We start from the raw sequence: 15,221 nt of genomic DNA, 5'->3' as shown, positions 1-15,221 counted from the left end.
TAATAAAAGCCCTCATCCACTCGAATCCTTCCATCAAAGTCGACTACTCCACTGCCCATGCTCCAGCGATGGCAAATCATTTTCTCACCTTGTTCTCTTCGGTCTCTGCGAACCCTAAATCCATACCACTGCCATCTCCAGATACGCTTTGACTGCCACCGTTGTCTCCAGCGTCTCTGGCTCGCCCACACCAGCCTCACCACATCCTCATCAAATGATCTCCAATCTACTACGTGTCTTCCACCGATATTTCTCTCTAATCGAATACAATTCCAACTGATGCAGTTTATGGTTTTGCTTCTGATTCGTGGTAGGTTCCTTTCCCACCATCAATAAATTTCTGGTGGCACGCCAAGTGTTTGACATTTTGCTTCGGTGAAGTTCATCGTATATTTTTATATGGACCCTTTATCGGCTGACTTACCGGTTCAGATACTGGTACCGGAAGGTATAAGCTTCCTTTCCTCTCATCCCACATCCTCATTTTTTCAATTTTTCCCTTATAGGATTTGAATGATGAAGCAATCTGAGCTTTAAGAGCTAGAAAGGTTTTAGTAGTTCCAACCGATGCACTCTACGGTTTTGCTTCTGATTCGTGGTAAGTCATTGTGGATTCATTGGTTTTCCAAGACCATCGGTCTTCTTCCTCAGCTTCACTGACTGAAAAACATTTGAAATCGAATTTGGGGATTTAAGTGAATATCAATTTTCTAATTTCTAATTTCTTTATTTCCAAATTCGAGCCAAAATTGATCGGCACCACTTGGGGTCATAGGCTTTCTTTTCTTCCCTCCACTTACCCGATTTGTATCCATTTTTCCTGTCGGAGTCGTCATCTTGGGATACTTCATGTACTAAAAAGAACTCATAAAGCTCCTTTCAGCAGTTAATGCATTAGATACTTACAATTAGCTCCTGGAGAGATTTTCTTCACAACTATAAAGGCCAGATTCCCATTTATAAAATATTTATTATGAAAAAAGTTAGATTTTCATGAAATTCATAACATTTATTGTAATTGTAGGTATCTGGGTACTGTGACATTCTCTCAGGAAGCGTTGTGATTGTCTATGAAATCATAGCATTTGCTCTGCTGGGTTTAACAAAATCAAAAAGAAAATTGCTAGGTCCTTTTGTTCTTGGATCCTGGATTCTATTCTATTATGGAATTGCATTTTCCTATTATGTTCTCACTTCAGCTATTTAAAATTTTTTCGTTGCTTACGCAGAAAGGGTTGTGGAATCACTATGGTCGATTGATCAATATTTTGAGTTTGTTCTCGTGCTTACGTTCAATACCTGACATGTACTTATTTGAATTGGAATCGAAATCTACTTAATGGAATGGAATGGAATTGGATAATGTAGATGGTTTTTCATTTTTGCTTTTTATTTATAATTTGATTAGTGATTATACAGGTTCAGTGATACAACTGTTACTAGGTCAAGTTGGTTTGGTGTCTAGGGATCAAATGTTGTCGATATGGAGATATGTGGTTGTTGGGGCAATTATTGCTACAACTATTGTGACTCCATCAACCGACCCGTTGACTCAGTTGCTTCTGGAAATGATGATGATGTGGTAGCACAGATGAAGCCTGCTGAAGAGCTTCTCACAACTAAGGAAAAGGTAATTCAAGCTACTTGATGACTGCTTTAATCATTTTGGTATTTTTCCCTTTATTACGCAATGGACTTAATGTAGACGTAACCTAATACTTTAATTTATATATGAGGATGCTTCCATCATCTTTAGGTATGTCAAATTCTTCCTTCTTCACTTTTCCATCATCCCATCTGATCCATCTTTCTCCGGTGACATCGTCGGCCCTCACACATGCGCCTGCCCAACGCTAGTGTAACGCCCGGGTTTCAGGGCTAAGCATTTTTGTCAAGTAATAGTCTAGGTCAACTATTGTAACTCTTTTTGAAGTAATAAATATGAAATATTTGAGTATTATGTGAATTATGTGTGTTTGTGTGTTTATTGTTTAATTATAAATGTATAATTAATAAAGAATAAAAATGAGCGTCAAAATTAAAGTGTGAGATAATCCCGATATCTCTACATAAAGTTGTAGAATATGTCTCAAGGTTTCCGTACATATAAAGAACGCCGAAATCCGAGCTATAACGAAGAAGTTATGGCCCGCCGAAGTTTTACGGCAAAACCGGCACGGTACCGGGAGACGTAAATAGTGAATTTACGATAGAAGACTTTTTAGCCTTAGCAATCTAAACAAAAGTCGTAGAATATGTTAAACTAAGAACATCGATAAAAAGAACGCCCAAATTTGACTTCGTATGAAGAAGTTATGAGATTTTAAACAGACCAATCATGTCCCGGCCTGTTAAAAATATAACTTTAAAAATAAAGTCAAAATTAGCCGACGGAGTCTAAACGAAAGTTGTAGAGTGCGCCTCCACCTACGCGTGGATATAAAGAACGTCAAAAACGGAGTTCGTATGAACGAGTTACAAATTATAATAGCATATTTACATATTAAAATAAAGTATAAATCATGTATACGTACACATATATATATATACATATGTATATATCATTAGAAAGGTATCGACGATGCGGTCATTATAAGACTAATATTGAGTTCTTTCGACATTAGTTTAGTACAAATATCATTAAATCCATTTAAAATAGTATTATAGAGGGGTGTTTAGTTGTTTATATAACTAAAAGGTCATTAAGTAATTATGGAGGGTAGTTTTTGAAAATTCAATTAGTATAAATAAGAGCCTTGGGCTCTCATATTTCTTGCACCATTCTCTTGATTCAAGAGTCTTTCTCTCCTTATCCCCCGAGCATTTCGGTCCCTCGTGATTCGACTTCTCTTTCTGTAGTTTAGTATAGTAAGGTGAGCGCTGAAGCGCTGCACGAATCTTTCTTAGAAGGATTCAGCGACGAAGTTTTGCCCCTGCAGAGCCCGACTCCTAGCTAAAACCTTCTTGTAAGTAAGTTATGCTTACCTTATTTTAATATAGCTTATATTTAAAATTAGTATTGTTATTATGAACTTATAATAAATACTTGGGCTATTATTATGGGTTATATAAGTAATTTTTTAACGCTTATATAATAATAATAATAATAGCTAGACTATTAATTAGTATCGGCGAATAATAGACTAAACTCTAGTGGTAATAATACTAGGTTTCGTCGAAGAAAATTCTATTTAAGAAGCGAAGCGCTGTCTGAGTTCGGAATCACCACCTTTTCAAGTGAGTGCATAGTTACTTTCAACTTACACATAGATATGAAGTATTTTATATAAATTACGTGCTATGCGTGCATATTATCTGAATACTTGCTATCTATGCTAGATGAACGTTGTTATACATGTTTTCAATGATTTAAACTGTATATGTATTTTATATCTACGAAAATGTTGGGGTAAAACATGGGTAGATGTAATAGGTGATGTGTGATAAAATGATGAGAGGCCTCGATGTTGTTGTTGTTGATCCAGTCATCTAGCGGAGTATAGATGACGACCACGGACTCTTCTAGACAGTCCAGTGGAACACTAGCAGGCTCGCAACCTGTAGGTGTTGTGAACGATGTGTTCACCGGTGTACTCCATCCTCCACATGGTTGCCTATTAGGACATTTATCGCTGAGGAATCCCCTTAGCAGTAGTGTCCGTCCCGATGATGATCCTTAGGCTAGGTCCCTTATGATAGGTGTTTAGGGACATAAAGTGAGGATAACGGGAACGGTTAATCGGATTATTGTTGATTGATGAAATTAATAAACTTATTTATTGTGGGTTGAAAACCCTATGTGCTCACCAGGCTCCTAAGCCTGACCCACTCAGTTTTATGTATTACAGGTAGTGGCGCATGAGCATAGATGTGATGTTTTGGACGAGGGATTACGGATATAGGCCTGTAGATATGAAATAATGTAGTAAGGCTTATATTGTACTGTTTATACTTTTGATCTGTATGAGCATGACATCCCGAGTCTTTTAATGAAATACATTTCTATGGAAATGCTTTTGATAAATCTTTATCATATTATTGTTTTGGGACAAATTCCGCAACCCTTTTATTAAAAGATAACTCTGATTTTGAAATAAAGTATAAACAAAACCGGTCTTTTTTTGGCCGTGATTTTGGGGATGTCACAGCTAGCATCCCAACTATACTCTTAACTTGTGACACCGACAGCAACCCAACATTCACCACTAACTGGAACTTCTAACCCACCAGTTACCACCATCGTCGATCTAAAATATGGTTTTGATATTCTTGCTTATCTTCTCCATTTCTGAATTGGATTTGTTAGTTGAAATTGATTTCTTCTATAAAAATGATTTTGATTATGATTTTCAAAAATACAGTTTTCTATATGTTCACTTTTCGTAGTTGTGAGATACAGGTTTATATGAAGTATTATTGAAGATATCTGTGATTAATGATGAGGAATCATAGTTAGGGGTCATATTTTGTTGTTCTTCCCTACCTTTTTGTTGAATATTGTAATTTTTTTTCTCAAATTTGACTAAGAATTTATTTTACAAGGTTGCTCAATGTTTTCGTAAAGAAGACGAACCCACCACTTGATTGGTATCTCATACCTACTCTTATTCATGCGTATTTCTTTGTTCCAATGGATTTGGACATTCCATTGCTTTGAAGAGTGAAAGCTGCAACTTACATAAGCTAAACAAGTTTAGTATATTTTAGTGAACACTAACTTTACTATTATTCTAATTTTCATTTATTTGTTGCAAGAATCATCTTCCAAACTAACCACTTGGGTTGTGGTGACTTGGTAAGGCATGTGGAAGATATGGTGGATAACCTATTGACCCATATTCAAATCCTGGCACCACTCAGCCCTTGTGGCCATGGAGGTTCGCCTACAGTGACTCCAGGGCATGAGGTAAAGCTTTATATTTGCAGTAGGGGATTAGTCGATGCGTGAAAAATGGCCCGGAAACCGTCGTTAGGGAAGTTCCCTTTCCAAAAAAAAAATCATCTTCCAAATTGTTATGAAATATGCTATGTATACTTTAGAAATAAGGTAAACTATAAATTTATTATTTCTTTTCTACGGGTATATAAACATGTAACGCTCACCGATTAGACTTTTCCTTTAATTGATTGGGTATACAAGTAGAATAGTTGGTGCTGAAGACATATCTTCTCAATTTTGACTTTTTTTATTTCTCTTACTTATTCATCTTTCTGAAATATGGTGTGGATTTTTTTTTCATTTTAATCACAATAAAAAAACTTCTTATTTCTCTGTTTGTGGTTTTGTAGTTGAGAAATGCGAGCCACTAAGTGTTGTTGTGCAGACAGGTATATATGTAGACAAACATATACAAACACATAGCTTGATAAATATGCTATTTTTAACCTCTCTCGACCACCTGCCTAATTTTATATAGTTAGGAGGTGTCTGTTTCACATGATATTTTAGAAGAAACTAGAATCTGTAAAAAAGAATTGCAAATTGAAGTAATTGGATATGTCTAGCATTTGCTTGGCAGGAAATGTAATGGAATTCTATTCCATTACTATATATATCTTCGGTTTGCTTTATAAATCTATTAGAGAATTTAGAATGTAAATAATGGCAAATGACAAAATTGCCCGTCATTGATTTTTGTAAATCAGTTTGCCGAGTAGGCCACTTGACACGCGACCAAAGTCGCGACCCTACTCGCCGAGTCCATCCATGGACTCGCCGAGTTGCCCTTCAAGATTTACACTTTTAGCCCTTCAACTCTACTCTTGATATTTCGGGGTGTTACAACATCTAGGGTTAGAAAACATACATTTGATTGTTATTGATGAATAACAAGAAACCCTTGTGTTTTTGAAGCTTAGAGAGCAAGCACCACAAATTTCATACCTCTAATTGTTCACACCCAACACTAGCAACAGGATGAGAGAGGAGAGAGGAGAAAAGGCTTGAGAATTTCGGCTATCCTTCTATGGTTTTCATTTGGCTGAAATTCCTAAGGCTAAGGGGTCTATTTATAGTGCAAATACAAATACCCTGGATAGCCCTAATTTGAATATAATGTTAATATTTCAAATTAGGTAATTATCCACCTCCTTAATTATCCACATCGGATAATCTAGAAACCCTAGATTATTCATATGAAACCATCCACCTCCTTCCTTAGGAATGTTCTGAAACCTCTTGCTCAACTATTGAACAATTGCACTTTAGCTTATGCACTTTTAATTAATTCTTTTAATCTTAAAATTAATTCCAATTAATTTATGATTAAATATTAATTAAATATTATAATTTCTTATTAATATATTATTCTCATAATATATTAACAAATTTTTTATTTCAATTTATTAATCAAATAATAAATTCAACCTCTCTCTCCAAAAGTCATCTCATCTAGTTGCTAGTTTTGAGGGCAACCGAAAAGGACTGTGCTACTATCAATTCAAGTATATATCAATTATAGTTATGGACTTAGACACCTAATCCAACAACTACCCCCTACGTCGCTTTATTATATGTTGTAGTAATGATAATAGACATTTATCACCTGCTGCGATTGATCGATTGAGGTTATAGCTAGCAACCACGGGTGGAGATGTCAACCATATATAGATCTATACATATGTGTCTCGCTCTGAAGATTAATGGTTATATTAGTATGGGTATTCTAAGTGTTAAGACTTAGCTAATGAATATAGTCTCACTAAAAAGCCCTTAACTAAGGTAGGTGAAAAGCTCACAGCCCTAACTTATGAGTGGATAAGTTATTAGGCATAATGACTTTGTTTAGAGTTAATAAAAGCCATGCATAACTGGTATGCATATATAGTATAAGGCACTAGCTTTATAACTAAATATGTTTCTTGTATAAACTTTGTACATATACATGTGTAGTTAAAATCTTCAGGAATACCACAAAGTTTTATGATAGGCATTGTATGACACACAATTTCACATAAAATCATAGGGTTTTGTAGTAAAAAAAGCATATGTTATTTTAATAGTTGTATTATTCTAATAACATAACATATTAAAGTATTGAAGTTTAAAACTAGTTTATGTACTTATATCATATAAGTTTTAAACCAATGTTTTATAAACTAGTATAGTTTTTACATAAAATAATAATATTTTATGTGTATTTTTGTATTAATTTATACCATTTAGTACATGTATTCTCTCCCAAAACATATAAAAATATAAAATAGTGGCCATAACACTCACCTAATAGTGCGGTTTTCGAGTTGTTTCGAGTATTTGATGTGAGGAACCGAGATGTGTCGCTTTGAAACGATCCATCAAGATTAATTTAGTTTCATAGGAAATTTTAATATAAATTAATATGTGGGGGGTTGTTTGGTAGCCAAAGCAAAGGGCCCATTCACTAATTTAAATAAATCAAATATGACTAAATTAGTTAATAATTTCCAAAAATGGGACAAAAATAGTTTATTTAAATTCTAAGTTTGAGTTTAGAATTTATTTTGCAAATAAATTACAAGGGACTGGTGTAATTTAAATAAATGAAATGGATGTTTGCTAACTTGGTCTTAATTTGTAAGGGGTTCTCGTATGGAGGTGGGTTTTGAATATTTTAATATGGAGTTTGAAAGGTTTGGACTTGGTTTGTAAAAAGTTTTGAAGGGGAGGAGGGATTGTGTATGTTTTAATTTGAATTTTGGAACAAGAGGTCATCACCTCCTATTGCTTCGACGAGTTCATGCATTACCCAAAAAAATTGAATTTTTTTTTTCTTTTATTATCGACGAATCAATAAAAGGAGGGTGGAGGGGGACTTACGGTGATTAGTAGGCAGAAGGTGGTGATAAAGATCGACGGTGGTGATACACGGTAGCAGTGGGTGTGTGTAGTGGTGGCAGGAGGAGTCTAGCGACTCTTTTTGCTCGTTTTCTGTGTCACTTTGGCAACAGATCAACATAGGGGAGTGAGAGGATGGTGTAGAACCTTTTAAAGCAACAACATAGCAGCAGCAGCACCAGTTGGTGGTTGTGTCGCTCGATGGTGGAAAGGAGTACTCTGGCAACCTCCTATTGTCGCTTTTCTGCCTCTTTTTGGCAGTGGGTTGATGAAGGGAAGAGAGGGCAGGGTGGATAGGAGGTTGGGTGGTGTTGGGTGTGATTTTAGGTGGCACAAGGGTGGTTTATGGTGGTGGAATGAGGTGGTGATATTGGTGGTGTGTGGTTGAGGTTTAAGAACCAAGAGATCAGTAACACTAAGTAAGGTGCAATGCATGCAACTACTCCTAACCCCTTATCAATTCCAAAGTCCAGATCAAAACAAATGTCGGATGCGAATAACTTATGACAAGTAACCAACTTTTGTACTCATATTTGACAACAAAAAATAATTTCCGGGTGTGAAGAACACACGACAGACGAAATTTCTGAGTCGCCCTTACACCCACAAACAAGGCACTAGGGGTCATCCAACCTAGGCCACACAAGGGGTAGCCAGACTCTACTCGTACGCATGAGGATTATCTAGAAATCTACTCACAAACAAATAATAAGCAACAACAATTGTCCATTAGGTATCCGGGACCACAAAGTCACACTCATCCTAACATGATATGCATGTATGCCAAAAGTAGGATGCCAAAATCTCTTTACTCAAAATAAGCATTTTTAGCTTTATATCAACCAAAGGCATTTTTGAAAATATAATTTCATAGATGTATAAATAATCCCCATACGGGCAACTAGCAATCAAGTATATGTTAGATAGTTTCAAAATACAAAACTGTTAATTAGGATGTGTACTCCCGATACTTTACAATGAAAACCATAAGAGCAGTTGTACCTATAATACGAATGAGCAAGTTTAACCCCTACCATGGAAAGCTATTTTCTAAAACATGTCCTTAGCTAGAAAGGACGTCCCGAATAATAAACTATAATATCAAGCAAATAACATATTTTATACATTTATTGATCCAGATAAACATACATACTTATAATATAGCACAAAAAGGGAAACATATATAACATACTCATATTGTGGGGAGAAGTATTCCAAGGTAAGTATACTCACCTTAAGTCTTAAGATTGAAGCACCAAATATTTTTTTTCACTTAATTTTAACCACTTGAGCTCTATCCAACTGAATCACCTGATATCAACATCATGAGGTTGTCAAAAGGCCATAATACCATTATAAGGTTTTTATCATTTATACCTTCTCCTCAAGCTTATTTACTCCCTAATAGCTTATATATAGAGTTTGAGGGAAATCAAAGGCCATTTACTAGGTTTTTCCCCGAAAAAATACACTTAACAGAACATTCGACATGACCCCGTGTCACATTACACTAAAATGACAAGCCATGTGTCATGCCTAATACAGCCCCATGTCACTTATGCCTATTGTAACACACTCTTGTGTCAACCCTACTGTACACCTATTTTTGTAAAAGTTTACTAAAAGCTTTGTAAAATGTTTTCTACACCTCCAGTGGCCACCAAACTTCAGCACAAGGTTATTATGGACTTAATAATGGTTACTAACCTATCAAATACCAAATTAAGTCATTTATTCATTATAAAGTAATCATTAAGACCCTTAGATGTCATAAAAGCTATAAGAAAACTTAAAATGACATCTAAGCATCCTAGTTAGCCATTAAGCTCTTAATGATTATGGTTCTCGTCAAACATCATTCTAAACCACATAAAAACTCTTATTATCATCTTATACACCTTATTTGATATTGAAGTAATACATTCATGCATTCCAAGTGTTGGAATTGATGATTCCATACCTGAAAATCATTGAAAAGCTTGATTCCATAGTTTTACTATCAATTTCTTTATATCCTTTTGATAAATCAATCATCAATACTCCAGACAACTAATTCATTAATTACTTCAATTCATGAAAAATATCATACTAATTCTTGTCCAATCATTGAATTTTTATTCAAAACTCGGATGGATATTCATTAGAAATCCTAATTCTCAATTCCACATCAAATGATCAATTCAACTGCATAGAACTCTTATGGATTCATATTAAGACTTGATTCTAAACTATAGAATAACAATTCCAATAATATAAACATGTAGTAGTTCAATAAATGAATCCAAATCTACAAATAATGGCTAGACTACAACTCATCATTGCCAAGGTACAAGTGATATAAGAATCTTGGTTTAAATCGCCGAATCTCACCATTAATTGGTGGTTTGAAATCATTTAATGACAATTTAACAATCTCATGATGTTTTATAATTTAATCCAATACTCTACAATCCATTTGAACTACTATGTTGAGAATTCCACCATTAATGGAGCTTGTAGCCTAATCTCTTAACCAAACTTCATCAAAACCAAATGGAATTTGATTTATTGAAGAAAAGGAGTTATAAATTCAAATTCATTCATGGAATAGCATTTAGTCAACATAATGAATACCATTTTCGGATTTGGGGTTTCAACCCAAACCCTATCTCGAAATTTAGGAAGAAAGGGAGGAGTTATACCTTCTAAATGCTTATATGAGATCTATAACTTCAAGATCTTGATAAAACGGACACCACTTAACCAACTAACTTATAGGACTTATATTTCTCACAAACTAGCCCCACGATACTTCTTTTTAACTATTTGGTCAATTTACTAAGTCGGCGATGGTCTCAAAATTTGTTATTTACCGAAACTAGTTACTCAACTTTTTAGAATTTTAATTAAAGACTTAATAGAATCTCATTTTAATTTCTTATTTTAAATATAAAATTTCTCTTAAAATTATTATTTTTTTATTTTTCTTTTTGAATTTATTTATTATTTATTTAAATTAGATTATTTTTATTTCCAAAATTTTCTTTTCTCGCCAAAAAGGGTAAAACTCCTAGGCCCAAATTCGGTATGTTATAGAGGGGCTGTTGAGGGATGATCGACATCGAGAATGAAAGAGGAGAGCAGTGCTATTCTTGTCTAAAGTAATTATTTAACCTAATTGGAACCCTTATCTGTCCTTCTTTTGATTTTACCTTCATCACCACCATGAACCATCATGGCCGCTATCCATGGCCACCACCTACTGACCACCATTGTCCACCACATAATGGTGGCAGTGGGTGATGCATTTTCAGCCTCAAACGGCTTAAGAGTGGAGAAAATCCCAACCATAGTGGTATTTTTCTCTTTATAGCATCACACATTGTAATTTTCTTTAAAGTAGTATACTTTGGGTCATTGTTTGATATTGGAATTGTCTTTTTGACTTATTGGAATGTTGCTACTGCCAAGAGCTTAATTTTCAGTTTGGGATTCATTTTTAAGATGGTTTAATGGATTAAGATGTCAATTAACCCTTAAAAGTCAAACCTAGGAAATATAATGAAAATACCTATTCTGCCTCTATTTTGTAAAAATTATAGAAAAATCACAATGTAACATCTTGTTTTGGATTCAGGACTCGTGGGCCGTAAATCAATTATGTGAAGACTTTGGGGTTTAAGAAAGTAAAGTGTAGGCTTTATTGAAGGTTAGAAAGTTTGGTTATGAGATTTAATTCCTTGAATCGTGAGTAGGAACCAATGGCGAACTAGGGAAGAATAGGTGTTAGATTGCTTTGCAAGGATTATGGTTTTGAGTTTGACTTGTGCTAAGTAAAATTTAACAAGAGAGGGTTATAGAGCTTCTCAAGACCTTTCTATGGGTATAAAGAACGCTAAAAGTGGAGATTGGACATCAGCAAGTTACGTTGGGTGTACCATCTTGGTACGCAGCGTGTAATGAGATTACCTTGATTTTCCATTCTGTAAAGCTGCATACGCTGGGCATAGTGGGTGGGTATGCATGGCCTACTCACTAGAAATTGCTAATCAAGGTCATTTTGGTTATGATTAGTGTGAGGGGCATCTGCATCGTCAATTCGTGTGTGTGTGTGTGATTGATTAGCATCAGATTGAGGTGAGTCCTCTCACTATACTTACTTGTGTGGTAGTATATACATGTTGACCAGTTGGGTCTTATTTTTTGTTACTGTGATATGTGTTACTATGTGTAATGAGACTTCAGGTAGTCTCCGGGGTTGCTGATAACCCACCGGGCGTGCTGTTTGCCCACTAAGATTCGGGTAGTCTCCAGGGTTGCTGATAAGTCACCTAGTGTGCTGTTTACCCACTAAGACTTCGGGTAGTCTCCAGGGTTGCTGATAACCAATAGTTGTTATATGTGTTGTGTTGGATGTGGTATTTTGGAGAAATCACTAAGCTTTTGTGCTTAAGGTTTATGGTTTAAATGATTTCAGGTTTTCTTATATCAAAGGAAGGGCACGATTTGATTGCATCGCATCTATGGGAGATTTATACAAATGATAACTTTTGACGATACTCTAATAAATGTTTTGAGTTAAGTGGTTTTATCTAATATGTTCATAATTGTAAATTGAATAAACACTTAAATTTTAATTGAAAATTTTGGGCTGAAATTTGGGGCATTACACACAAAAGTCAGATTTAGGATCTGTAAATTCTCAAAGTTTAGATTTTGAGCCTCGTATATCCATGATTATTTCCTTGACCCGATGATGGCCCTAACTAGGGTGAAAATCAATATTTTCACTGACTGGTTAGGAATTAGCTCCATTGATATGTAGTTTTGTAAAATCTGTAATAAATTATAGAAAAATCATATGGATTTGTGCAAGTAGTCTCTGGATATGGCTTCTTAATCTCGATTGAATAGGTTTAAAAGAGGAGGGGGCACAGGTCTTAAACAGAATGTAGTTTTAGTGTAAAAAGTTGGAAATAAACTTAGAAATGTCTTAGTGGATTTCAAGTTTTAAAAAGTGTTTACTAATGCTTTAAAACAATTATATATGGAAAAAGGAAATACATTAATTCTTGGAGCTCATGTGCTTGTTCGGGTGATTCACATGTCATTTGAGGTGAGTTCTTCACTAGATGATATTGATGTTTTATACACTTGCTTTAGATCCTGTGAGTATTAGGACACGTATGATTAGCACTAAATGATATGGTTTGTATTGATTGTTTATGATGTGTTTAGAATGAAGTCTGAAAGGAGGAGTTGGCTAACCGAAGGCCATTGTGTTGAGTTAGGCTGACTGGAGGCCATCGTGTCGAGTTAGGGAACGAAGGTAGAGAAGCCAAGTCCATGAACCGAAGGCAATAATGTCGAGTCCTTATTGGATGCTAGTTTATTGATGTGTTCTTAAACTTGCATGTGTTGTATGGAAGTGTTTTGCTTATTTGATATGTATGTTTAACATATTACTTGATGGCATGAGAGATATACATGTGTGGTAGGAGTAAGATATATTACCTTGATGTGATATTGTGTTGGAATTCACTAAGCTTCATGCTCACCCTTTCCCTTTTAAATAAATGTTTCAGGAATTGTAGGTACGAATAGGGGGAAGAGCATAATCTGGTTGTACAGCAATTCTTTTATTTCCGTTGTTGGTTTTTGGTTTGGGAACTTGATGAATGTTTCTAGATGATTATTTAATATTTTAAAACATAAAAGATTTTGGTTAAGTAACAAAGGATTGAGATTTTATGTTAAGTAAATGAGTTTATTAAAAGTTTAGATTTATTGTAATTATTGGGACGTTACATTGTGTCAATACTAACACTTCTTCGGGTACCCATCATTTGGTCATTGCCTTCTCTTTTCTTTTATTTGGTGTGTTGGGTGTCTCGAACGATTTTGGGTTCGAAATCGAAAATGGGAGCTTGAGTGTCTTGAATGAATTTGAGTTGATGCAAAAAAATCACACAAATTAAAGTCAGTTTCGAGTACAGATTGTGATTATGTTTGTGGTTGTGGGTGTTGTTGCGTGTATTACTGTGGAAATTGATGCGGATAATACGATAGCATACCGACATACTAATAAACCGGGGGCGAATAAATCGGTTGATCATAAGAATGCTTTGAGTTGTTTATAGTGGGGGTGGGGGTGGGGTGGGGGGGGGGGGGGGGGGGGTTAGGTTGTTGGAATAAAACATCTTAAAAGTTATTGAAAAAAAAAGATATTGAAAATATAAAAATTAGAATTAAACGTGATAAATTAAGGGTTGTAAGGTTTTATTTATAGGTAAAACAAATCAATTTTGAAAAAAAAAATTACCATTCAAACTAGGGAAAGAAGAAAGGAATAGAGAGAACGTGCAGCGGAATCTAGCCGCATGCGACCAAACCGCAATGGAAACCGCATGGTGGGAGCGGTGTTCCAATCTGTCACCGTAGCAAAACCATAGGCAAACTATAACCACACCATCTAATCTTATGAATTCAATATAACAATTACGAGTTTCTTAAAAAGTGTTGGCCTAACTAATGTGGCATTTTCATAGATGCTAACGCTAATTTCTTAGATTGATTTGTAAAAAAGATTATTATTTAAGGAAAACCATATTTCTTTTAACTGAATATTTTTTATTAGTTTTGTTTTTCGTTCTAATTTTTTCCAATAAGTTTTTAGTGTTATATTGCTAACATACAAATATAGAATAAATGTAAATTCTAGTTTATTATCTTTATGTTTTTAATGTTATTATATTTTTTGCTAATGGTATTTAGATAATTGTTGGTATTTGAATGAAATGAAATCAGTTATTTGACGTTCGTTCATAACAAAATTAACTAAATAAAATCCTTGTGGTATAGAGATGTCGAAATAGACGTGTTGAATCGTTGCGTAAGACACTTACATGCTAAAATAGAAAATTTTGGAATAAATTGGAACATTTTTCTTTCATGTTTATTTTCTTTTTGTAAATTATTTATTAAAATATGATAATTAAAGCTCATTACAATGATTATATAATGATTTAAAGTGATTTACGCATTTTTTAATTCTATTTTTACATATTATCTTTTGACCTGAATCTTGTCACTCAAAATGTTATTATAATATACACAAAAAAATTGACACCATTAAGAGAATCACTAAAAACGTGAAACGTGATTTTATGGACAATTGAATTACCCATGACGACCAAAAAAACGTTACCATGCTACAACTACTATTTAGCTCCTAGACAATGCAGTACCCTCTATATATATATATATATATATATATATATATATATATATATATATATATATATATATATATATATATATATATATATATATATATATATATATATATATATATATATATATATAAATAAAAGTAAGTTAATGCGAAAATATAAATATCCAGCGAAAACGCGAAAACAGATTTTAT

General features: G+C 34.2%; 1 pseudogene; it reads left to right on the top strand.

Moving 5' to 3' along the window:
* The first annotated feature begins 399 nt into the window (after nt 1-399).
* LOC145046314 (sec-independent protein translocase protein TATC, chloroplastic-like) lies at nt 400-1,586 on the top strand (annotated as a pseudogene).
* Nucleotides 1,587-15,221: the final 13,635 nt, after the last annotated feature.

The sequence above is a fragment of the Lactuca saligna genome, chromosome 5, assembly GCF_052625555.1.
Source record: "Lactuca saligna cultivar CGN05327 chromosome 5, ASM5262555v1, whole genome shotgun sequence".
NCBI lineage: Eukaryota > Viridiplantae > Streptophyta > Magnoliopsida > Asterales > Asteraceae > Lactuca > Lactuca saligna.
Note: the sequence above shows the minus strand (reverse complement) of the source record. Positions and strands in the feature narration are given on the sequence as shown.